Source organism: Castor canadensis, chromosome 7 (assembly GCF_047511655.1).
Source record: "Castor canadensis chromosome 7, mCasCan1.hap1v2, whole genome shotgun sequence".
Taxonomy (NCBI): domain Eukaryota; kingdom Metazoa; phylum Chordata; class Mammalia; order Rodentia; family Castoridae; genus Castor; species Castor canadensis.
The window spans coordinates 13,052,236-13,065,202 of NC_133392.1; the positions used below are offsets into that span (position 1 = coordinate 13,052,236).

Below are 12,967 nucleotides of genomic sequence, written 5' to 3' on the forward strand. Positions count from 1 at the left end.
TTAATGCCTGACAGTGTGAAGCTTTTTCTGAGGACTTCAGCCTTCCCAAAGTCCTTTTCTCTGGAACTTTGTACTCTGTGTCAGACACTGAACTTGTACTGTTCTGTTTCATCCTAGTGTTCTCATTCTTTTGTAGGTATCAGTGTCACTCACCTTCAGAGATGGGGAGTGGACCCCTGAGGGTAGCAACCCCTCTCATGCTTCTATGACATGCTACATGTACCTGTATCAGGCACGAGTATGTATTTCTTATTTTTAAAAAATTATTCTTAGAGAAATAAGATAAAATCATCGAAACACCCATATCAAGAATTTTGTTTGAAAACACACACACAGAGAACTTTTTGAGGTATTCATAAGCAGCTCATTTTCTTATACTATCGAATTATAATGAAAATTCACAATCAGAACTGAGACTCAGATACTTATGTAATTATTTTTGTTATTCTCAGTGTGTAAAGCATTGGTGAAGGTGTTTCACATCTAGGTTTTTGGTAAGGTTTGCTTGTTGGCTTCCAGTTAATCGAGGAATTCAAGGAACCAGCAGAGTCATTCTCTGAACATCTGGTTAGGTGAGGCTTGCCTAGACTGTCCTTGGCAGAAATAAGAATGCTTCAGAAATACATTCTCAAAAAATATTGAACACACACACACACAAAACCTGAATGACTAGCTCTAAAGTCTCCTCCATGAATATGTTTATATCTGACATAAGCTATCCATTCCATAGAATTCTGTTGGAATGAAGAAATCTCTCTGCTTTGCTTGCTTAATTGAAAGAATTAGTAGCAAGAGAGAAAGGACCAGCCTCCCAGAGGAGTTGGTCATTTCCACACTGATTAACATCAGAAGGAACAGCAGGGAGAAAATACCCTGTTGGAATTCTAATCCAGGCCTGGCCTGAGGGAGGGCGGGTCAGTTTTGCTCTACTAGGTGACATTTGACAATGTCTGAGACATTTTTTATTATCTCGACTTGGGGAGGGGGATGTTACTGGCATCTGTGGGTAGAGGCTGGGGATGCTGCTTCAATACCCAGCAAGCCCCCATGACAGAGGATTATCTGGCCCTAAGTGCCAACTGCTGAGAAGCTCCTTTTGAAGGCAAGCTTTCTTCATTTGGTGAATGAGGGCTTCTTGCCTTGATTTTTGGATTATAAATAATGGAGACCAAATAATCCCAGCTATGGAAATTCAGCATGGAAAAGTGCACCAGGGAGTGGTCTTTGAAACATGTGGAGTCACTGAATTTGGAGGAAGAGGTACACCAAAACATCACTTTCTACATGGTCATCATAACCATCCGCTGCTTGAACAACCCACATATAGTTCAACCTAGTTCAACTGCACCTTTTATACTCCTCCAAAACCACATAAATCTTATCACATGATTGACTGACTAAGCCCTAAATACATCACTTACTTACTAGAATTTTTTCAGTGCTATATCTTTTGAGTTTTTCATGATAAGGAAGGCACCACAAATAATGAGGATTGTGTATTTTAAAAAATCTATTCCACAGTCACAACTGAGTCAATGTCCTTTCCATGAGCTTCTAAGACTACAGTGACGAGCTGATGTACACAATGACTCTGCAAGATGTGTAATTTTAACTCATCAATGACAGATTATTTGGAGACATATGTTACTTCATAAGGAAGGGGGTTAAAGGGAATGTCAGCCAGGGTTGAAGTTAGGAGTTACCTAAAACTTTTGCTAAACAGAAAATTAAGTCAATTAAGATAATTGTCATATTGTAATTAATCAGTATTCTATGGAATGTTGTAATAATACATATTGAGGAACTGCATCTTTGTAAAAATCATGGTTTTCTGAGTTCTCTATAGTTCTCAATAGTTATTAGGATCTTACCTGATTGTATCTTTTGAAACAAGTTGATAAAATTGTGCTCCAACTCTCCTGGGTTATTAAATGAGCCTTCATATTTATAATCTGCACAACAATCCATTGGGGTTTGTATTATTAGTTCCTCTTAGTAGGTTTAGAACTACTAAAATGACTTGCCAAGGGCATGGCTGGAAAGGACACAGATTTATATCAACCCAAGTTCATCTGGCTTATGTTGGTGTTTAAGTGCTCTTTGTGGTCATAGGATAAAAGTTTTATGATTCCATATCAAAATGTCCATTTTTATGGACAGAATTATTTGAATTACATTAATCCAGTTATGTTAACTGGGATACCAGCCAACCAACTAACCAACCAATGTTCGTGGAACTTCCAAGCAATGGTTCTAAAAACCAGCATCAACTGGGAAACTGTTAAAAATGCAATTCTTAGACTCCTCCCCAGACTACGGAATCAGAATCCTTGAGGGTGGAGCCCACACTCTGTTTCAACAAAGCCTCTGTTTTTCCATTGTACAAGCTTACTGGAGAACCTGTTTTAGGTATGACCCACACTATCCACTGCTGTCTACTTGTGCTCACAACCTCAACACTATTACATCTCCAGAACTTAAATAGATTTTTTTCATGTTCTATGCTCTACTTTTATTGGCAAGAGATAGTTGGCAACAATAAACTGAAATCTCAGACTTGTTTAAAAGCAAGCCCTCCAGTTATATCCTAATGAATTCAGCACGTGGTCAGCTCATACATTTTGTACAACTCTAAGATTATGGATGTTAACTAATGAACCCAATGTTGATTTGGTAGGCCTACAAATTCCTGGATTTAGGTGAATTTTATTCAACATAGTTTTAGAATTTGATGTAGTTTAGATTAATAAGATTCTTTTTTAAAAAACATAATCCATGCTTGGTATGATTGATAACTCTTAATAATATGGAATGGCTGAGCATTCTTAAGCTATTCAGAGTACATGGGAGATTGTTGTCTACTTCTTTTTACTCTGAGGCTAGCCCAAGTCTTAATAGAAAACAATGTACCTTTTTGAATGGCCGTTATAAAACAGAAGTACTTGCTCTATCTTGAAGAATCCCTACTTTATAGATGCAACTTCTGAAATGAAGAAATTGCAGGAAAATAAGTGACTCATAAAAAAACACAATGCCTGTTTTTGAGGGTGTGTCCTCATCTCAATCTTTCTCAGCCGTCCTACAATACCTTTGGGGAACTGTTCCAGGCTGGGCAGTTGGTGAAAGAAAACTAATGTCTTATTCACCAGGCTGCAGGATCATGAAACTCAGGCCTGGAATGATTTGCCAAACATGGTACTTACTAGATTAATTCTGTCTGACTTGGAAGGTAGAACATGCAAATTCACGTATGTGAATGCACTCAATTATGGTAATGTTTGTTTCCAGACAAGAGCCAGTCAAGGTTGTAGAGAACAGAAGTGGTGCCCCATCCTGTCATCCACCTGCATTCTGCCCACTGGATCCCACTAAGATGATCTTAGATACCAATTTAAAAAATATAATTTAAAAAGGGAAATTATTTCATGCCAAATTAGAATAGGTGAAACTGGGTAACATAAATACATGTTTTTCAAGTTCTATCAATGTTGCCTTACGAGGGAGGCAGGACAAATACATCTCCTTCAGTAGGCTTTACCGTTTTCACGTTATCTCTTAGTATGTCACTGAATAATGAATGGTTTCTGGGCCATGTTTATTTCAGCTCTGGAAATAGGGCCTGCCACTCAGGAGAAAAAAGATAGATGTTTCAAACCACTAGCAGTGATAAGTGGCCCTGAGCGAATAAATTTGAGAGAGGGAGGTGCTATCAATCCTCTCTATTAGCGTCATGACACCTTGCAAGAGGAAACTTGTGCTAGGGAAAAGTTGGATGCAGTGTGACACATAAGAAGAAAAATACCAATCAACTGCTTCTAATCTTCAGACTCAAATGCACACACACACACGGACACACACAGAGAGACACAAATACCAGTTCAGTCTTCAGGCCCTTTTACTGTCTAGAAGTAACACAAGCAGACACTCACTTGGTTCTAAGTCCTGTTCAACCTAACAGTGAGACAGCTGGGACAGTCCAGTCTGCAGGGCTGTATACCCTGTGCATCCAAACGCAATAGCACCTGTCAGATGACACTGGAGTCATTTGCTTAGCTGCCTCGGGCGTGCGAAATCTCTCCTTGTGGAGGCAGACATCTGGAAGTAGATACGGTGCAGGAAGAATGCCTCTTTTTGACTTCAGAGATGAATGTAGATGTAAGCCCATCACTGCTGTTTTAGGGAGACTCTTCTCCCTTGCAGATAACCGGGATCAGAATATCAGCTTACCTAATAATGGGTCCCTTTAGTTCTTCCGTCATCACTTATCAGGTACATGAGTTTAAAACCTGCAATTTTGAACTTAGCATTATTGAGCTTTACGAAGATTAAATTACTGAACTTTTGTTGGGGAGTATCTCTGTGAATTTCCTGAAAAAGATAGTCCCCCTGCTTTGTGTGAAAGTGAAGCCAAATTGCATACTTTATTGATATTTACAGACATACAAGTGATAGTGCTAATGGTACTCTAATGTCTGTCTACTTGATGGAGAGGCTGTGCCTGAGTTTTTGGGGCTTTTGTTTTTCTTGAGATAATGTGGAGTACTGTAGTCTCTTTGTGAGCTTAATCAGAATGGTTGCTTTTTCTTCTTTTTCTTTTCCACCAAAGCTTTATTTAGAAGAAGGCTTATACCAGAACTCATCTTCAAAAAAGGCCCCATGGTTGCCCCTGATATTAGGGGCTCTAGCACCAAAAGTGCATCCCCATGCCATCTCGTTAATGGCTTACGTGGGAAAGGTAGGGACATTGATACGTTAGCAAAGGCAAGTTGACTACTAGAAAATATGTACACTGAGGGAGAGACTTAGTCTCCAAGCCATGAAGATTTAGTGTTTCCAGAGTAATTTTATAGATACCTGCCTGTCAATAAAATTGGGTAGGGTTTAGATTCCCCAGTCACCAGGGGCTTAACAAACATCCAAGCATGAACCAACTTTGCAGTTCTGAGCAAAGGTAGTATGTGTCGATCGGTGGTGACTGGCAGAATTAAGAGATGATTTATCTACACTCTCCCTGGGGATTTTGTACACATGTGTAAGCCAACTTATGGCAACAAAGGAAGTAGAACCATAGAATCCCAGCTCAACTGGGGAATGACATCTTAAATATGTAAGAGAAAGGAATGAATATGTAACCATAATGGGGAGGGGGCTGCCCATACTGCCAGGATGGTAGAGAAAGAGGTGAGGTTTGTCACAACAAAAACAAAAGCAAAACTCCAGGGTAGACCAATGTCTGTTTCTATTCTGGTCATTTTGAATGAATCTTAGATTTCTGTTAGTCATTGGTAAAATGGAATTTTTGTCACCAGAGTGTCTAACATTGTCATGGGTAAAATATATTTTTCTTTTTCTTTTTCTTTTTTTGATTTTACGAATAAACTGCTGAATAAGAAATATAAATACCAGGCAAAGATGCGTAAGTTGTTCTATACCTAAATTTTTCTATTGCAAAATGACAAAGTTCGAGCTATTTCATGTCACTATCATAACCCATGAGCATTTAGCAGCCTTTGTAAATGGCATTTGCCACTCAAGTGACATCCATCCATCCTGTTTTGTTTGTTTGCCTTGGCAGTACTGGGGTTTGAACTCAGGGCCCTGTGCTTGCTAGGCAGACACCCTACCAGTTGATCCAAACTTGTTGTTTTAGGGTTTTTTGGTCTGGAGTGAGCCTTGGACCATGATCCTTCTACTTACGTGTTCACATAGATGGGATTACAGATGAGCACCAGCAAGTCCACCCAAACATGAGACCCCAATGGGGTCTCACAAACTTTTTGCCCAAACTGTGATTCTCCCAATCTCTGCCTCAAGAGTAGCTAGAATTACAGGCATGTGAAATCTACCTTAAAAAGTTAGAAAACTAAATGGTTCCATACGGTTTCTAAGACCCAAGTAGAAGGCTCAGTTCCATTTAAATCAAAAGATAAATCCACTTAACTGGGCATGATGGTACATACCTGTAATTCCAGCTACTTGAGAAGCTGAGAAGGAAGAATTGAGAGTTTTAGGTTAGCCTGGGCAACATAGCAAGACCTCATCTGAAAGAAAGAAAAAAAGGAAGGAAGGAAGGAAGAAAGAAAGAAATGAAATGAAATCAATACTCTTAGTATCCCATTGGCATTGGACAGAGAGTTCTGAAATCTCTCCACTATTTTGGTTCTGAATCCTACATTTGGATGTAAAATGAATCTTTTAGGGGACCTTGTTTTCCTAGTCTGAATTCCAATTTCAGGTGGCTGAAATCCTCCCTTATCGTTGTCGACTGACTCCCCTGATTGGTATCCGTCAGGTGTTTATCATACAAAGCCACTCCCAGGTGTGGGAATGTATGCAAATGCGATCGTCCTAGCTCTTACAAGTGACTATAGGTTGGGGTCTGGCCAACCTCTTCCAAATGGACTCTGGCTTTGAATGGAACTTTAAGTACTGTATGTCTTATTTAAGTAACAAGAAACCATCTTTGTAGCTTTTCTAATCATTTAAGCCACCTATTAATTAAGATAGTGAATGAACTGAATATCTCCCTTTAAACAAGATATACTGTTGTCAAGTGCAGGATAAAGTCAGAAGTTAGACGTTTTGCCTGTGACGCCAAATTCCCCTGGGTGCAAAGGGGGTAAGAGCACAGATGAGTGCAGGGACACTAATGAAACACAGGGTTCCACAGTTCCTTCTCAGAGACCAGACTCCAGAGAGGCGAAGAAAGGAAAGGCCGGGGGCAAGGGGTTACCCCGATAAGAACAAAGAAGTTGCTTCTAGCACTTTCTCCCATTGTGCCTGTTACACTTATTGGTGTGAATAATGTTGTTTTGTTTTCAAAAAGACAGTCATGAGCAAGAAAAAAAAAAAAAAAAAAGAATGGTGAGTGATAAGCCCTAGCTCAGGAAATTTGAGAGTGACACATTTGTGATAATGTATGTTAATTTAGTTGGATAGATGTGAATATTTTCATAAAGAACAAAGAGAAAGACAGGACTATGGCTAAGATTCACACATTTTAGGCTTTCATATGGGCATTAGCCATGTTCAAATGTACAAATCTCTTGGAATCATTTTTAAAAAAATACATTTTGTTGTGGTGGGTTTTTTTTAATTTAAAATTACCATATTTTTCTTGCTTTGGAGATAAAAACTCTAGTGGAGCCAGACTTCAAATAGGTGATGTTCTGAGCACATCAAAACAAAGAAAGTGTTTCTGAAACCAAATGAAAGCATTTTTTGAATGACTCCCTCCTCCATTCACGTCTGCTTTCAGCTCAGTGAGGCTCTGGCCCAGATAAAGTCTCAGACACCTCGCAGCCTATTCAAAAGTATCAGATTCAACTGAAGGTGAAGAAAATGGGCTATCTGTAATATTCATGAGTTGGGAACTTCCCAAGTTTGGCCATTGTCTGAATGACTTTACAACTGCTTGGGGTGTGCATTACATAACAGATATTCACAGGCACCCAGAGCTCCTATCAAGCCCAACCTTGTAAGTGAGTCCAGACCCCTGCTCTGTCCTGCCCCGCCCCAGCCCCATTATGTTCTAATCCAGGTTCCAAGAAAAACACTGCCTAGTCTTTGAAGTGTGCTATCCTACTCCTTAGTTTACAAGACTGAACTAAAGGCCTTGATAACACTTCTTCAAGTTCCCATTTGTTTTCATAGCATGTGGGTAGTTTTTCTCTAATGGGAACAAACCTCAGCTTAGTACACCCAAATTTTCTGAAGTAAAGAGACAGATAACTTTTAGCGAGAAAGCTTTTAAAATTTTGAGTGACCCTGCTCTGCCCAGTGGGAGGGGAATTCCCAGGGTCCTGCCATTGACTAAGGAATTGTAAGATGAAAGTAGAACAAACTTAGAACACGTCTTCCTCAATGTAATTGCCATTTCCTTAATACCCAACCTGTAACTGAGGTCAAACCTACATACGGAAAATCTCCCTCCAAAGCATGGGGTAATGGACTGAGCTGCTGGATGAGTCACAGATCTGCTTCCACCAGCGACCTTGGACAAACAACTGGATTTTTCTGCCTAGTTTTTCCATCTAAACAACGAGAACACTAAATCCCATCTCTAAAGCCACGACATTTCATCTCCACTGTTGTTTTTCTACCCTAAATAGTAGTAGATGGTAAGTCAAGTGTGAGGTCTGAGATAGGCCTGGTAGAGAAGACGGAAACAAAATGCATTTCGAGAGCCAGCACAGCTGGTCTAAGTGTCTATAGAGAGTGGAATTATGGCCCCCTAAAAGATAAACCCATATTCCAACTCCTGGAACCAATGAACGTGACCTCATTTGGAAAAAGGGTCTTTGCAGATATACTTAAGTTAAGGGTATCAAGATGAGGTCATCTGGGGTAACCCGGGTGGGCCCTAAGTCCAAGGCAGTACCCTTGGAAGAGATAGGAAGGAGAAGCACAGGAGCAGAATGGAAGGCAAAAGGAAGACAGAGGCAAAGATTAGAGTGGTGTGGCTAGAAGCCCAGGAAGACCTCGGGCCATCTGAAGTTGGGGACAGAAGGAAGAATTCCCTCTTACAGCCTTTGGAGGGAGAGCAGCCCACCACACCTTGATTTCAGATTTCTGGACTCCAGAACTATGAGAAAATAAATTCCTTCATTTTTAAGTCACCCACTTTGTGGCAACTGCCTGCAGTGCCCTATGAACTAAAACAGTGCCGGGGCAGCTGCCCCTCGATACACTCCCAAGGGGCCACAGCCCACAATTGTATGGGACTGTGCCTAGCACAGAGTGCCACCTCTCTCCTCCTCAAATGCCAATTTCAGCTCAGCAAAAACCAGGCATAGGGCATATTGGAAATCTGCAGTGCCATGGGGCTAGCTTGAGTCCCCACTTCAGCAGCAAGCAGCTTTCCTTTCTGGCTTTACAGTGTGCTTCACCTAGCCCATGGTAGCATGAGAAGGCAATGCGCTTGACTTCAAGTACATGGAATTTTCACTGGAAGAGTGATTTGTCTACTTGTAAAGTTTCAGGAGGTGACATTGGCCGATCTCAGTGGAAGACAGAGAAAAAGGATGAAGAAAGGGATTCCTGCTCTGTCCTCCTAACCCGTTTCTTGGTCGCCTTCATCTGGTTGAGTAGGAAAGAAACATTGAAGAGGGAATGGGCACCACCTACAGAACAGATGCTGAGGGAAGGAATCCAACTGGCCATGCCATCTTCTGAGAGGTTTTCAGTGGCTTCCATGTCATTCTGCAATTCTTCCAGCTCACAGTGTCTAGGTGGAAGTAGGGAGATCTTGTTAGAAGTCTGCTTCCTGTAGCTTCCACCCCAAGTCTGGAACTCTGACACACTACCTCCTCAAGTGGCTGGTCCACAAAAGAGGTAAGACACCTTGACATGGCTTATAAGGAAATTCTTGACCCATCAGGTCTTTCTTAGTCCCTCCAGTTGGTCCATCTTTGATGTCCAATTCAACATGAACAGCTCAGCTTTGGCTGATTGGCATCCTGCTACTTGTCACCTGTCCATCAGACTAACACAACTCCCTTTTCAGAGTTCTGCTTGGGGCAAGCCCCTCATGATCTTTTTTTGGGTTATGCATCTTTTGGTGTATAGTAAAGTAAAGTCACTTTGACATTACTCTATCAGAGCATCTGTTTCACTGAATTGCCAATGGTTTTTTCCTACCTCCTTTAACCTCCTACAAAAGTTCCTTGGGGAGGGGCAGCATGTCTATCCTATCTTTTTTTTTTTTTTTTGCTTTATGTATCTGTAATCACACACATGACATACTAATATGATCTTAGCATTACATGTACATGACAGCAAAAAGTGAATACCCCATAATTCTAACTACACCGTCATTCAGTGTTGAAAAGGTAAAGTCTGAAAGTCATTTGGCAAGTCTCCTAGACTTGTACCTTTGCATTCAAAGAGGTGTGTATATACATTTCATTCATTCATTGATATATCCATCCACACATCCTATCTATCTGTCTATCTATCCATCCATCCATCCATCCATCCACCCATCACTTTACTCTGTGCTTTTCTATAACCTGCTTATTTTCCTTAACACCATGTCCATAAGGGCTTTTCACCTCAATACTTAGTGATCTGATAATTTCATAGGAACTCATTCACTGCTAAATAAGTCATCTGGATATTTCACTATTATGAACCAGAGACCAGGTCTCCTCGTTTCTACACACTGGGGCACAGATACCACGATTTCTTCTGCACAGATTGAGTTGCTGAGTCAAGTTCTCAACCATTCTGATGGTTTGCATAGAGACCCTTCCTCCCTGCAGCCTTTGCCTCTGCCTTTGGGGCTTTCATGGAAATGGCTTTCATTTCAGGAACATTTCCATGTACTTGGACCTGCAGTTCCTGCTAGATTTTTAGATTTATTTTTCTATAGATTTGAGCCTTTCCAGCTTTCAGAAATTCTTCCGGTCCTCGGTTAGTCTCTTGTCTTGAACACGCATGCACCACACTTCTGATTTGTGGAATGTGGAGTGGAAGGAGGGTAGACCTGTGGTCTCAGCCCACTCTCTTGAGGTGGAAGGTGATAACTACTTAGGTCCCATAACTGTCAGTATTCGACAACCACCATGCATGGCAAAATTATCTGTAGAGAGAAGAGATGAATTTTTGCTTTGGGCAGGTACCAACATTTGATCAATGGCAAATGTTCTATATTCATGGATCACCCTTCAATTAACTAAGAATTAGCCAAAAAATATTGTGCAGCCGATAACTAACTACCTATGTGGGGTTAGAAGTGAGACTGGTTTGAGGGAAACATTTGTAATCCTTAATTCCATGTAATTCAGTGTAAAAGACTACTCCTGTTGCTCATGAGGCCTCAGAACCTCCTACCAGACAGCAACAAGGGAATTTAACAGGCTTCAATTTGATGACTCCTGTCTGATAAAAGGACGTGTTGGCATACATGTCAGGCACTCAGTTGCTTTTAAATTTCCTTTATAGATCCAACACCACTTCGATTTCTAGGGATACATGACTGTTAATGGGACAGCATCAAAGGATGCTTACTAACAAGTGCATGCCCAGAATTCTTGGCTGAAATTCTCTGAGTTCCACTTGAGACTCAAGGAAGCACTCTAGCAACTTGAATTCTTTTTATTGAACTCAAATGGGCCTGGCTCTCCAGCCCTGCACTGCTCCCTCATTCCTGCTGACAGGTGCTGCAGATGTGAGGCCTGCTGGGCCTTCCTCAGGAGCCATCTGTCAGCGAGCCCTTTGCTCCTCCAGGCAACAGGCGTGTTGATAAGAATATACACTTTCTGCAGTTGACAGACTTTGCTATTCAAAACACTGTTAAAAACTTGGCTATAGGAATTTAATTAGCAACTTCCATTAAGAGATTAGATGAGAAGAACAAAGAGAAACCAAGGGAAAGGCTTCTTAATAAAACCGGAGAAGCTGCAGAATTATTCATAGCATAACAAAGGAAATGAAGAATCTGCTCTGTGAATTGTTGGAGGTGACAGATATATTCGGATGCTTTCTTGGGGTCTGACTGGGCTCTGCCTAATGAGGTGCAGTGTGAAGGACAGGACTTTGGGAGCACCTTTGTCTGGTCTTGCAAGTACTAGGTGTGGTGGTGAGCAGTGTCACAATGAGCAGATCCTATGTGTGTTCCAATGTGGCTGTGTGGTCACTGCTTGTTAGTGTGCCATGGCCTCTCGCTGACTCCATCAGCTTCAGCTGCTCACAGGTATGTTCAGGGTTAGTGCAGGTGAGAAGACATCAATGGGCCAGAACAAGTCTATCTTTTGTCTTAAGAAAACAGAGTACAAATTATTCTAATGATTTGGCAGTACCATTGTTATGTGTATGTCTTGGTCTGTTTTATGTTATTACAGAAAACCACGGGCTGAGTGATTTATAAAGAAAAGGAATTTCTCACAGGACTGGAGTCTAGGAAGTCCAGTGTCAAGGTCAGCGTTGGGTAAGGGTCTGCTTATTGCGTCATCCTGTGGCAGAGGTCTACAGAGTGATGGCAAGAGGAAGGAGGCTGAACTCATTCTTTACCGGGAGCCCACACTTGTGATAACTGACCTACTCCCTAGATAACAACATTAATCCATTCCTGAAGGCAGAACCTTCATGACCTAATCACCTCTTAAAGGTCCCACCCCTCAACACTGTTGCATTGAGATTAAGTTTCCGACACATGAACTTTGGGTGGCACATGCAAACCATAGCAATATGTATATTGTGGTGGTGTTGATGGGGTAGAAGGTGGCAGTGCAAATATTCAGTTCTTACAGAAGTTTAGGAGAAGAGCTGGGCTCATTTTGTTTATACATTTTAGATTGGCTAAGAAAAGAAATGGTTCAAGTGCTTATGGTGAAGGCACACATGAATTTCTGATTCCTTAGTGCCACCACTCTTCCTAAAGAAAACATGGTAAAGAACCAGGTGAAGAAACAGGCAAGTAGGATGGCGTCCCAGAAAGTGCTACCAACCATTCCTTGCCACAGCCACTTTCACCAAATGAACTGCTTCCCTGTGTCCCAGAAACAGAGGTAGTTTCTGTGTTATAAAAAGTGTCTTCTGATATTGGTCTTTTCTAAGGGATTGATAAATAGGTTTATATGGGAATTCACATAGGAATCACGTGGGAATGCCACATCAGATTAGATCAATTGAAACTAGCTCATTATGCTCATTTTTTAATTGACATAACGCAGACGCTGTAAGATTATCTTTACATTTTTTCAGAGAAAGTCCTGATATCCACAGGAAACCTGAAAACAAAGATTTAAGGCTAGGAATGTAGCTCAGTGGTTACAGTGTTTGTTTGGCATGAGTGAGGCCTCTTGGGTTCCATCCCTTGCACTGCAAAAAAAAAAAAAAAAGATTTATATCAATTTAGATTTGCCTAAAATTGACCTCTGCCATGTGAGGTGCACATGCCCTCACACCCATGTACACGTGTGTGCTGGTGCATACACACACACACACACACACACACACACACAGA

General features: G+C 41.1%; 1 long non-coding RNA gene across 1 annotated transcript in view; it reads left to right on the forward strand.

Annotated features, from left to right (window-relative positions):
* The window catches only part of LOC141424607 (uncharacterized), a 62,745-nt gene that overhangs the window by 17,576 nt on the left and 32,202 nt on the right, over positions 1 to 12,967 (forward strand). Inside the window, exon 2 of the long non-coding RNA XR_012449480.1 lies at positions 137 to 238. This is a non-coding gene — a long non-coding RNA (uncharacterized lncRNA). The remainder of the gene's footprint in view (positions 1 to 136; positions 239 to 12,967) is intronic.